The sequence below is a fragment of the Plecotus auritus genome, assembly GCF_963455305.1.
Source record: "Plecotus auritus genome assembly, chromosome: 4".
NCBI lineage: Eukaryota > Metazoa > Chordata > Mammalia > Chiroptera > Vespertilionidae > Plecotus > Plecotus auritus.
This window is the reverse complement of record NC_137775.1, coordinates 154,766,801-154,780,941: the sequence shown is the minus strand read 5'-3', so window position 1 is coordinate 154,780,941 and position 14,141 is coordinate 154,766,801. Positions and strand designations below refer to the sequence as shown.

General features: G+C 37.4%; 1 protein-coding gene across 19 annotated transcripts in view; it reads right to left on the bottom strand.

Annotated features, from left to right (window-relative positions):
• CD36 (CD36 molecule (CD36 blood group)) overlaps positions 1–14,141 on the bottom strand; it is an 87,837-nt gene that overhangs the window by 47,085 nt on the left and 26,611 nt on the right. For 2 of the 19 annotated variants that reach the window (XM_080665663.1, XM_080665674.1), the window contains exon 1: positions 12,232–12,326. The exons of 14 other annotated variants lie outside the window; for them this stretch is intronic. The gene's annotated coding sequence lies outside the window, so the exon portion shown is untranslated. Of the gene's footprint in view, positions 1–12,231; positions 12,526–14,141 lie in introns of those variants that run through there. 3 more of the 19 variants (XM_080665673.1, XM_080665671.1, XM_080665657.1) reach the window with 3 other exon arrangements.

Sequence of the window (14,141 nt, the reverse complement as noted above, 5' to 3'; positions counted from 1 at the left end):
GGCCTTCCTTGGCCTTACCAAACTATTATATTTTTAAATTACCAAATTTTTCCATTTTTATGCCATTGACTTTCATAGAGTATTTTTAAGTATTGAATCATGCTTTGAAAGGCTTTTTCCCACTACAAGAATATAAGCAGAATAAAGAAAATTTACTCTGGCATTTGTACGGTTCTTAAAAATCCTTTTAAACATACTTTTAGATAAGCTGACTCATGGAATTTAACACGTGAAGTAAAAGAGGAAGACTAAAGTTGGGTAAGATAAATATTGCAAAATATTCAAGAAGCAGATGATAGATGTATTATATGAGTTCTAGAAGAGGGATCACATGGCCCACGTGCTGATCACAGCTTTATTAACAATAATAGAACTGTGAACTGGGCAACGCATAGTAATCATATTGCTGATTTCCCTTCTTGTCAAAGAGTATATAACTATGGAGTCTACCTACACTAGAGTTGAAGATCAAATCAGATGGTACATTTACATTGAAAAATGTAAAGCTGTATGTAGGTTCTATGCAGTAAAGATTCTTAAATAATTAATTTATTTTTTTTTTACAATTCAGCAAATGAAAAGAATGTTAGTATAATATACATTATAATTCTAGATTTTGTAAGTAATCAAAGACAAGAGCTATGATGGTGATACAATAACAACAGAGTTTACACATATTGGGGACTTGCTATCTGCTAATTCTTAAACTAAGTAGTTCGCATGTGTTAGTACCTCGTTGACCTATCATATCATCTTACTAGTTTTTTTAGACAACTAGCTGAGGTCACCCTGCTAAACATGCCAAAACAAGGATTAAAACCCACATTGCCTGAGATCCTATACTCCTTTCTGAGAAAAAAAGAAAAGATAAGTAAGTTCTTGGCTAATACCTAATTTTACGTATTCTTTTCAACACATTTATACAAATTGAATAATATATCCTATATAATAAAAGCCCAGTGATCGAAATGGTGGAATGACCAGAATGACCAGAGACCAGAATGACCACGGCCCCTCACCCTGGCTGGCTGCCCCCCAGCGAGTGGTTAGGGATGATCAAGCAGGCAGGTAAGCAGTTAGGGGCCACCAGGGAGGCAGGCAGAGTGCTTAGGGGCGATCAGGCAGGCAGGCTAGTGGTTAGGAGCGATCAGGCAGGCAGGTGAGCAGGTAGGAGCTAGCAGTCCTGGATTGCGAGAGGGATGTCTGACTGCCAGTTTAGGCCCGATCCGCAGGGATATCTGCAGGATTGGGCCTAAACCGACAGTTGGACACCCCCTGAGGGGTCCCGGACTTTGAGAGGGTGCAGGCTGGGCTGAGGGATCCCCTGCCCCAATGCATGAATTTTGTGCATTGGGCCTCTGGTATATGTATGAAAGCCTAAGCGACCAAATGACCAAATGACCAAATGAGAAGTTGACCAGTCACTATGATGTGCACTGACCACCAGGGGACAGATGCTCAATGCACAGGATCGGGCTCCCTCCTGTCTGGATCGGGCCTGCGGGGATCAGGCTGAAACTGACTATCGGATATCCCCTGAGGGGTCCTGGATTGCAAGAGGGTGCAGGCCAGGCCGAGGGACCCCACCAGTGCACGGATCTGTAGGCTGCAAAGGCCTACTCTTGTGTGAATTTCGTGCATTGGGCCTCTAGTAATCTATAATAATAAAAGTGTGATCTATAATAATAAAAGCATAATATGCTAATTAGACTGGGCGACCTTCTGGACGACCTTCCAGATGAAGCCATGGCTATGAGGGCTGAGCCCCTTGCACAAATTTTGTGCATGGGCCTCTAGTTTAAAATAATTGTGTGATATTTGATATTGTATTAAGAGGAAAATTTATCTAAACACAATAAACAAGGAATGAACAGTGATCATATTCTGTAAGTGGCAATTAACAGAATTATTTTGAGATTAAAACAATTAAAATCTATTCTAAAGACCTGTAAACTACCTCAAAATATTAGTTAAGAGTGTAAAACTCTAAGGTAAAATTTGTTTTAGCACTTTAATTCTTGGGGATAACTAATCATGGAGATTTATATACACACATACATATTTATGCACATGTATAATATACCTGTCACATATGTGTATATGTGTGTGTGTGTGTATATATATATATATATATATATATATATATATATCTATTTTTTCATTTTCTGACATGTTCATTTATAGAAATATTAAACCAATGGCATGTCCTACTTGCTTAGTCTGGTGAAGAGGGGATTACATGTAGAAATCAAAATAAATAAATATATATGAACATAACTTAATAAGAGAATGTTAAATGCATAAGACTCAATGATATAATGTAATGCCAGTGAAAGCTTGAGAGTCTAAAATTGAGGTTTTTAATGTCACCTTTAAAATAATATTTCAAAACATTATTAAAGATAATAAGAAGAATTTCAGAATAAAGTTTTGATTTAAACCATGTACTCTAATGAATTGAAACAGGATGAAAGCAAACATATTCATTAAAAATATAAAATAAACTTACCCATATGTTTAAAAGAAGCCCTGGTAAGAGGTGTGTGTAAAAGAGAAATTAAAGAGAGAGCACCTCTGTGGATAGTTCTCATGTGGTGGGGTCAGATCGATAGGTAAATTTCATAGGCCATCTAAAAATGTTGATAGATCCAATCTTTACTTGAAATGTTTGCAAAGCTGATTTAACTTTCTAAGGAGAGGGGGGAAAGTCAACATTTAAATGATACTGAGAAACATAAGGAAATGTTATGATGAGCATAGTTCTCAGTAAATTTGTATTTCTTTGGTAGATGGAAAATTATTGGGAAAGGGGAAACAGAAATATTCAGGTAAAAGAATAACTGGGCCTCAAAACATAGTGTGGTGAAATAGTAGGAAAAAAGTCAATAACAAAAGCTAGCATTTAGTTAATGAATGCCAAATAAAAAAAGGTTGAGAAAAAATTACACAATCAATAATTTTAAAATTCACAAAGCAGAAGTATAAAAAGCTCATTGAATTGAGGTACAACAAATTTTAATGTTGATATATGTAATCGAGGCTAGAAATAATCCCTAAAGTGGGATCTTAAAAATAAAATAAAGAAAATATTTTTAAGAAGAGTTAGAGAAATCAATTTATATTTGCATTGCTTCATAGCTTGATCAAAATGATTTGCTTTAAAACGCTAAAATAATATCAAGTTTTTGTTATTCTGTTTAAGCAACATTTAAAAAGTTAAAGAGCATGATGAATATATAAAAACAGAAATGAGATGGGTAATGAGACAAAGTGATTTTGTTCCATTTAATGAACAGATATACTAACCATACCAGCAAGCTCTTCTTGAAAAACTTAATTATATTAACATTTATGCCACCTGACAGTCTGTTACTTTAAATTTAAAGATATCCAACACTTGGGCATCAGATTTCTGAAAGCGTTAAACACACATACATCCACACACACACACACACACACACACACACACTTTTTAAGGACTTGGAAGGATGCTTAAGTAGATTTCTTTTTATTTTTTAAAATATATATATTTTTTTATTTCAGAGAGGAAAAGAGAGGGAGAGAGACATAGAAACATCAATGATGAGAGAGAACCATTGATCGGTTCTCTCTGCACACCCCACACTGGGAATCAAACTCTGACCTCCTGGTTCATAGGCCGGCACTCAACCACTGAGACATGCCAGCTGGGCTAGATTTTTAAAGCTGAAAAAAACATTTCTAAGAACCACATTGTATAACAATACTTTATTTTAAAAATCACTACACAGGAAATAATGCATTTTCGATCTCTCTCTCTCTCTCTTTCTCTCTCTCTCTCTCTCTCTTTTGTTTTGGGATGGAGAAGTTTGATCCTTCTTCCTGACACTTGGAAGAACCATGTGGCACAAACCCTCCTGTATTTGAGTGACACAGCAGCTTCTGCTAAAAATTTTAAAGGATTATAAAGCAGTCTATCAAACCCTACAGTGAAATCAAACCATCATTTTCCAAGTTGATTCTCCATGGGCTCTTGGAAAAACTGGGGATTTCTGTCTCCCAAAAGACCAACACGTTTGTTTTAGAGTGCTACTTCTCAAATGAACTCCTTGCAAGAACTTGAAATATATTCTTAAGATTTCCAAAAGCAAACATTTCTCTGAAATGTTATGGATCTTTTAAATTGCTTTTTTACATTCTAGGAACTGTAGAATTTAGAATTCAGACAGAATAAATAGTGGCAGACTATTACTCTATCCTATATAATAAAGAGTTAATCCTATATAATAAAAAGGTAATATGCAAATTGACCATCACTCCAACACACAAGATGGCCACCCCCATGTGGACACAAGATGGCCGCCACAAGATGGCCTGCAGGGGAGGACAGTTAGGGGTGACCTGACCAGCAGGGGAGGGCTGTTAGGGGCGACCATGCCAGCAAGGGAGGGCTGTTAGGGGCAATCAGGCAAGGAGGGGAGCATTAGGTGTCTATCAGGCTGGCAGGGGAGTGGTTAGGGGGTGATCAGGCTGGTAGGCAGCAGCGGTTAGGGGCAATCAGGCAGGCAGGCAAGCAAGTGGTTGGGAGCAAGCAGTCCTGGATTGTTTAGGCCCACCAGGATCAAGCCTAAATGGGCAGTCGGACATCCCTTGAAGGGTCCCAGATTGCAGAGGGTGCAGGCTGGGCTGAGGGACAGGTCAGCAGGAGAGGGCAGTTGTGGGGGACCAGGACTGCAGGGGAGGGCATTTGGGTGAGACAGGCCTGCAGGGGAGAGCAGTCGGGGGGGGACCAAGCCTGCAGTGGAGGGCAGTTTTTGGGGACCAGGCCTGCAGTGGAGGACAGTTGGGGGGGACCAGGCCTGCAGGGGAGGGCAGTTGTGGGCAATCAGGCCAGCAGGGGAGGGCAGTTGGGGGAGACCAGGCCAGCAGGGGAGGGCAGTTGGGGGAGACCAGGCCTGCAGGGGAGGGCAGTTGGAGAGGGCCAGGCCTGGAGGGGAGGACAGCTGGGGGAGACCAGGCCTGCAGGGGAGGGCAGTTGGAGAGGGCCAGGCCTGCAGGGGAGGACAGCTGGGGGGGACCCAGGCCTGCAGGGGAGGGCAGCTGGGGGGGACCAGGCCAGCAGAGGAGGGCAGTTAGGGGGGACCAGGCCTGCAGGGGAGGGCAGTTGGGAGCCAGCAGTCCTGGATTGTGAGAGGGATGTCCAACCACCCGTTTAGGCCCGATCCCACTGGGATCGGGCCTAAACGGGTGGTTGGACATCCCTCAAGGGGTCCCAGATTGGAGAGGGTGCAGGCTGGGCTGAGGGATACTCCCCTGCCCCCACATGAATTTTGTGCACCGGGCCTCTAGTAGCATATAAATTCAGAATAATTCTAAAATATCAAAACCCTGCACATGTCCTGCATGTGTGTCTGATAGCTGGTTATCTGCTTAGATAAGGACAATGAACATTTTTCAGAGGCAGAGTAAAACCCTCCCTTTGGAATCTCCGCACTTAAATTTGGAGAAATAGGAAAGTTTGACCTATTAAACTTCATTTTAGCCCTGACACTAGTATCTGCATTAAAGTTTGCTTAGCATTATGGAGCATGGGCAATGGACTTGATAAAGGAATTCACCTTGTGGTTAAGTAGGAATAAATAATCCATCCTTCTAACTCTACTAGTTAGATTTAGGTAGCATCAATTCTGTCTTTATGCAAGTGTTTTGTTATTTTTCTTGTTCTCCAACAAGCACCAAAGGACTCAAAACATGTTTATTGTGACCATCCCCTTTCAGACATTTGAATATCACACTTCTCTTTTGTTTGGACGGTCTGATTTAAATAAACAATAGGTATGGAATCTGAATTGCTATGGAATGTCACCCTTCAATACCTCTGCTATTCCTGCTAGTGTTACACTGCTCAATCAGTGCATCTAACCTGCTAGGACACAACTGTTCCCTTGGCTTTTGAGGCTCAAGGTCTCTCAGTTGTGGTATTTAGGTAAACCTACCATCCTACTACACAATGCTTCCAGTTTATGGGCAAAGATACAAGTGTGAATCGAGATGCTTATGTTGTCTGAGTATGTTTCTGTGTATTTGTAAAACTCCTTTTGTTAACAACACAGTGCTTTCCTATTCACAGTGAATACGCTGAGAATAGTATTGTTTTCCCAAGCTGTATATACAAGGCTTGCAGCAGTATCCTCCATGTATTCCAAGGACTGAAAACATTCTCTGGACATTATCCAAGATTGTTGCTAGGCCTGTTTTTCCTCTCATTTTCTATAACTCCTCAGGGGACATTGGGTAACCACAAAGGTTGGAAGAAAGAAGGCTACAGTGAGTAAAATTTGGAGGTGAAATAAGTCCACAAAACATGGAAACAACACCATTTTATGCAACTCAAAATTTAAAACCATTAAGCATTTTCCATGTTATAAAGAGGCATATCCCAAATATTGTTTTTATAAGCTTCAGTATAAACTCTTTTCTCTTTCACAAGCCTCTCTTTTTAAGTTTCCCTGCTGTTCTTCCTTAATTGCCTACATTTATCTGTCCTAATTGACTTTCATATGACAACTCATTTTTATCTAATATTCTTTCAAAATAATACATAGTTTTAGGTATGTAAATTTGGAATTATATCCAAATTAACTTATTGTAATTGCACTTACAAAAGCACAGCTATCCTTAAATCAGCAGAAATTTTTGGTCCTTCACTCTTTTTATGGAGATGCTCACACACGCACAGATTTTACAATATTTCTGTTTTGAAAGGCATCCTGCCTCCAATGGCAGTTCGAGACACAATCATGGGTTTCCAAATATCACCAAAAAACATTTTAGTCCAAACAAACTTTATTCTGCCACTTATTTTTAACTTTGTATTTACCATTGTGTATAATATAAAATATTTAAATTCTCCAACCTATGAAACTCAAAAATGATGATTAAGTTAAATTTATGCTATTTACTAAATTTTTTTCTGGCTTATCAGCCATGTCAGTTAGGTTAGGGGTAAAAAAAAAATACTGTGGTGATTTACAAGTCTTTTGGTGCAAATTACTTGGGAAACCTGGTTTTATCTACCTTTGCATATGTCATTTCCAGACAATCTTCATCCAATCCTAAGTGAATAAAATTGAAACTGTGTTTTGAAAAAAATTCCAATACATGAGTATTAAGATGTGTTTTGGGGAATTGGTTTTAATTTTTAGTTGAGTATAAAACATAATGAATAAATCTGACTAAATCCAGCCATTTTAATTGACTAAATCATAATCATTAAGTGATACTTCCATTTCCTAGAGAGAGAAAAAAGGTAACATTTCTCTAAAAACTTACCAACCTCAGATCTTTAGTGCATGCAGTGTAGAGAGCAGCCACTTGGGCTCCAGAAGCATGAATGTCTGACTTTGCTTTCAGAGATGCCCTTTAATATTGAGCTCAGAAGGAAAGATTCAAAAGCTGCCTCCATATTTTGATTTATAAAATATGTATTAACATGGCCTTAACATGGTATTGCCATTAAAAATGCCAATATTCTATTTAATATTTTTCCTTATTTAATTCAATAGGGAGTGTTATAAGAACATGCATTTCCCCCCAGGACTCACAAAACCTGTTCCTTTGTTCAGTATTGGTGGAAACCGATTTTTCTATTATCATCTCATCCCCATCCTCATCCTCTGTGTATAAGAACAAGGAAACCTGTGCTCATATTGCTGGGAGCCATTTTAGAGCCTCATGGAAAGTCACCCTGGATCAAAGCCAATATCCAAGTTAAGAACCAGAAAGTTAAGAAGAAAGAGCCAGCAGTTTGATACAACTGTGCTTGAAGAGGTCTAATTCTGCAGTTTTCAATTATATGGGCCCCAAAATCCCCATATTGATTCAGCTAGTTTGAGTTGAAAGCACCCAAACTATTACTCTCAGAACCTATGTAAAATGTTGACCTTAGCTCATATACTGTAAACAACTAAACCATCTCACCAAAAGTGTTATCATAAAACATTATTTAATGAGTAGGCCTCTAAAACAAAAAAAGAAAAAAATATATCTGCGATATGATTTTCTACACTGTAGATTAGATGCTAAAGAACCTATACTATAGGTATCACAAGCATAGATTAAAAAGAGACATAGATATGGTAAATTCGTTGCTAGGAGATAAATTGTTAGGAGAGGAGATAACTTTACTTTTCCAAATTATCTGATACCAATTTAAAAAAACTGGTTATTTTCCAAATGTGCATCCTATATAATAAAAGCCTAACATGCAAATTGACCAAATGATGGAATGACCAGTTGCTATGATGAGCACTGATCACCAGCGGGCAGATGCTCAATGCAGGAGCTGCTTCCAGCCCACAGGACCCAGGCCAGCCAAGGCAGGTACCAGCGGGAGCCCCCAATTACCTCGCCGGTCACCCCACAGATTGGCCCTGATCGCCGGCCAGGCCTAGGGACCCTACCTGTGCACGGCTTTCATGCACTGGGCCTCTGGTTTTTAAATATTTGTAGACACCAGGTACATAATGGGACAAAAAACAGATGTTATCTGCTTTAAGCAAAATCTGATTCTGCCACATTAGAAAATATTTTTTGAAGGGTTTTAGTACTTCTTTTATTCCAGGCATTTATTGAATAACTGAAACAAGAATGAATGACAAGCTCGTATAAATAAGCTTTTCTCAAACATTTTAAATGATCTAGTGTACTGATTGTGTTTATGTGTCCATCGCCAGAAAGAGTCATAATTAATTAAAATAAAGATTTCTAAAATGTATTAGAATAATTCAATCATGCCAAAAAACTGTGATTGAATATTAAATGTAGATAATTAGTAAATGGTTACATTGTTTTTGTTATTTTTTCCTGCCTATTAAAAGTTCTTTCCAAGTATCTTGAATATACTCTACCATTTAATTTTTTTTACATGCCAATCTAATATCTCTTTATAGACTAATATGTATGATCCCTTGCTAATAGTTAGATTCCTTTGGGTTGTTTAGTGAATTTGTTCTGGACTGCTCATTTATTTTGTTAACAGTGGGCCTTTATCTGACTACCAAATGTACCTAGTGTGGGTGCCAGTGAGGGCTAGTCATTGGAGCCTTAAACAGGGACTCTCAGAACAGCTTTTCTGCTCTGATGACAGTTAATTCAAGAAAAATGGGTTAAGGTCTGTCTTGACTCTTGCTTCCATCTATGAGATGAGTCTTATCATCATTAATCTGGGCATTGCTTAGTTCAATTGACATACTAGAGGATTAGAAATATTGATCAATTGCAGAATTCTGTAGAAATGAATGAAGTGTAAGGAAAAATGGGGAAAAAATCACCAAATGTATCCCTGTGCCATAAAAAACTTGAGTCATACTGATTCTTTCATTCCCAGGAGAAACTTTAATATGATGAACTCTTAAATATGAAAACAAAATGCATAAAGGCCAAAACCCAGGAGAAAAGGACAGTAACTAGCACCTTGTAGCAGTCCTGTCTCAGGAGAGGCTGCTGGCTCTACCTCTGCTGTTGAGTGTGATAAACACAAGAGTTGGAATTAATAGGGAGATAAGGAAATACTGTGCCAATATATGACGAGGTACAGTTTATATATGGCATGAAAATGTAAAAAAAAAAAGGTGTCATTAAAATCTGAAAACATGCCTCAAATCAGAAAGGGCAAACAAGTTGAATATGTACTGCAGGGAGCAAATTTATTCAAACTGAGGATGAGTATATGTCCCCTAATGTCTTTCCATTATGGCAGAAATGAGGTTTTTTAATAAATTAATTTTCTAATATGTTTTTGTGTTGGATTATGTGGTTATAATATTTAAGGCATAGATTTTAAAGAGAAATAATGTGATAGCATATTTATTGTATTTATATGTGAATAAGGAGTTAATAATGTAAAGTTAAAATATTAAAATGTAGTATGTATATATGGATAATTTATAGATTATTTGTTTAGAACTATTAATAGAAGTCAAAATTACAGAATTTTCTATTACCACAAAGATTATATATGATGCAACTCTTACATATTCATGCTTTTAATTTAATGCAAATAATATATATATATATATACACATATATACATATATGGTATATATATGTATGTATATACTGTATATTTATGGGCTTAGAAAATGGGATAATAACCAGTAGACAATATATTTGAAATAACTATAATTACATTGTGAATTTAAGCTTAATTTGTATATAGTTTCTATTATTAACTATAAATGACTATTTTCAAAATTTGGTAAATTGTAATATTACTTAGCTTGTGTAAACAATAAAAATACTAATATGATAAAAGAGGTGATCTAAATATTCTTACCAGCAAAATATTTGGCACAATGCCAGTGAAGTGAGTTCTGCATTCACTGATAAATTGGGTTGCCATAGCAAGACCATAGTCACTGAGTTTCTAAGCAACCTAAGACTCCACAGACTTCAGATACTTTGGAGTCTACTGATCTTTCATCAGCCTTAAGCGAGAAATATGAAAACCTGTGGTATACCAAATTCAATGGCGGATTTCCTGATTACCCAGTAGATCAGTGACCCCCCACAAAGTCTCCCCTATATTGATAGTCATTGAATTTATTAAATAATAATATTCATTCTGGGGAAATTAAATCCCCAAAGTGCTAAGTGGACAAAATTAAGTACAGAAAATGGTCAGTACCTACTTTGTGCTGGGTAAACAAATATTTACTAAACAAATAAAGGAGATGCAACACATAATCCAATTCTCTAAAAATAGTCATTTACGTAATGCTGGCATTGATAAAGTCCTTGTCTTTTAATTTAAAAATATATACTGTACATTTCAGTTTTTTCCTAATAATTACATATATTTAGGTAACAATTTTAAATCAGTAATTGCTTGTGATCTTGTATTGAACTTTTAATTATAGCTTGTCTAGATGGCTTAAATAACTATATTAATCCTCCCCAAATGTCAAACAAAATTGTACATGTGTGAGCTGTAAGCAAGGTTATAAATTATTCCTTGAATGAGGTTGTATTAGCATTTCCTGTCTTTGCTTCTGTTAAACATTTTCTTCAGTCCCCTAATTTCACACAATATCAACTGAGGCAAATCATTGCTTCCAATGCTCTCTTTTAATTCACAAAGCTCAATTTCCAACTATTTAAGATAATCACAATGAAATAAAGTTGAGGCATATAATATTATTTGTCCCTATAGAACATTTTATCACAATGCAGTCAAAATAAAAGATCACTACTAGAAATGGTCAAATGTGATTAGTAAAATAATTATGTCTAGAACCTGTAAAATGTCACCTAATTCCAGTACCTGATTTTCTATGCCTCCCATTATCATTCTGTGTAGCTAGTTATTACCAAGAAAAAAACATCATAGGAATGATTTGCACATTGAAAACTGGCTTTAGCTCATTAACCATTAATTATTTTTTTTAACATCATTTCCTCTATCCTGTTAGCGGTTGCATCAAAGATGCAGGAACACAAGTCAGGTTTATAATATGATGAAGAATTCTCTTACCTAGCAGTAACATAGAGTTATAAAGCCATCTCTCAAGCAGGTCACAATAGCCACCTGTTGACTAGAGCCATTCCAGGAATGCCAGCATTAGAAACTGCCTGTATCTGTACTGGTTACTGTTGACTATAAGAAAAGGAGGAGGGGGATAGATTCTTTTCTCCAAGGTTGGGAAGACAACCACCCTGCCTCACAATGTAATAGAGCCCAAAGTACATAATGACAATTATTATAATTGCATCTTCAGGTAAAAAATGACCATCTACAAGTTAACAGTCTTCCTTAGTATATTCTTAAAAATAAAAAATAGCTGCACATGAATTTACCCTTTTAGTATGTTTTTCTACTAAGATATACCTGCATTGTTGCATGTATGTTGGATGGAATGGATAATTTCAAATATTTTTAATATCTTCTTATCACTTACTATTGTAGTTATTACTGACAAGATCATAATCAAGTTACTACACCTAACCAATTCCATCCATTTTCTTATATATATAACTTCTTATCTAAAAGTTTGGAACAGGTTGTTCGAATGTCTATAATATCTCATATATTCTATTTCCTGAAAGAAGAGAAAAATGAAACTATAGCTTAAAATGGACAAGAACAAAGCAAAAATCAGATCAAAGTGCGAGATTTTAGTATTGCAGGCACCAGTAATGAGTCCTACACTGTTAGGCAAGATAAGTTTACAAGGAATACATAGGCGTAATTACCAGTTAGAAGTCCGATGCGAAAGTGTAAGGCCACCAGTGTTAATGCACTTTCAAAATGCTGGTTGGGAGACAACAGGATTAACACTGATGAATCTGGTTGTGTTTGCCCCAAGTGCTGGGTCAAATCACTGCTGTACATCAGTCAGCCCCACCTCCAAATAGCCAAGAATGGCTGTGGAATTTTGATTGGCACTCCAGTGAGGCAGTGGGATTCCTAAACCAAAGTAATCCCAGCAGCCAGTGTTTGCCAAGCTCTCCAGCTTGAAAATGAGCTGCTCTTCACCCTGGTTCTTTCTTTAAAAAAGCAAGAAAGCAAGAAGAAAGAAAGCAAGAAAGCAAGAAAGCAAGAAAGCAAGAAAGCAAGAAAGCAAGAAAGCAAGAAAGCAAGAAAGAAAGAAAGAAAGAAAGAAAGAAAGAAAGAAAGAAAGAAAGAAAGAAAGAAAGAAAGAAAAGGAAGGAAGAAACAATTACTCTGTGATGTTTAAAAGAACACAGAAGCAGCCCTCTCTCCAGAGATATCCTACTTATTTTCTCATAGCAACTCCCCTGACTTTTTTACCCTGTGTCTTAGTTATAGGACTTTACCGTCCTCAGAGGAAGCACATAGCAACATGCACATGGGTCTTTAGGATAAAGAACAAAGCATCAGTGAATATCTAGTTGTGGAAAGCTGGAGATCAGAGCAACATTCGGCACGGCTTTGCAAAATGAACAAGTTAGACTTACAATACTTACATTTTTTTTTTTGCCATGTAAGAGAACTAAAATATTAATATTTTGTGGATATACTAATATTATGCAACTCACAAGAATAAGAAGCATCCAAAGAAAAATAAGGACATTTTGAAAACAAACCAAGCCAGAAGAGTATATGCTAAATTAGACAAAAATACTTTTTCCCATGTAACTTAAGGTGGTACTTCTTTGGGGATTCATGTTGAGAACATTCATCCTCATACACACACATACTCAATGAAGATTTTATAATGTGGCCACTGTGTGTGCAGAACTCTGCCAAAAAGAGGGAAGAAGTGTGATCTCTACTGTGAGGTTTTCTGTAATGTACTTCAAATACTTCCATATAGAATACAATGTGGAAGTATTAAGTATTTTTAATATACCTTCTCAAACTGGGCCCCTACCCTAGTTGTGAACATGCATTTGAAACGGGTCTACTTAGAATGTAAATGAAGCCTAGAATTTAGCTCTCTTTATCTCCTAAAATCTAGAAAATTACACTAGTAATTGTAATGATGATGTTTTCACTGGTGAATTAATGGTTTCAAAGATTTATGAATTGGCTATAAATATTACTGGATTGTGGAGAGCAGCTACAGTGTTTGGACAGGTTCAAGCCTCAGACTAATGAGAGGGCACAGTCCTCTCATGGCCACGTGCAAGTCCCAGCTTGGAGGGCAGAGCCCTCCCAGCACAATTATAGCCAACAGCTATAGTTGTAAGCTTGAACCTATGGTCCGAACACGTGGCCCCACGTGCCTGAGTGATGTGGGCTTAATAGAGTTCAGGTGCATGTAATTGAGTAGGATTGAAACCCACCAGAATGTTGTAAACATCTTGACCATGCCCTTACTTTGCCTCCTGGAATCTGGCTATAAAATAAAGACACGGCTTGTAGTTTGTGGCGCTGTCACTAGCTCTCCATCAGAGAGGCTCTCCATCAGAGAAGACAGCATCCCACCGAGACCCAGCTTTCTTCTCTTGTCTGTCTTTTCTCAATCCTTCACTGCCCCCTCTCAGGGTCACCGAACCTGGCTGAGCTGGCGTGGCACATAAGGCACCCAACGTGGGGCTGAGTATGCCATGGCCGTGCCAGCTTGCCACACTGGATAACTCCTTACCCTTACATCACAGGCTATAACAACCCACCAAGCGCAATTCAAAAATTGACT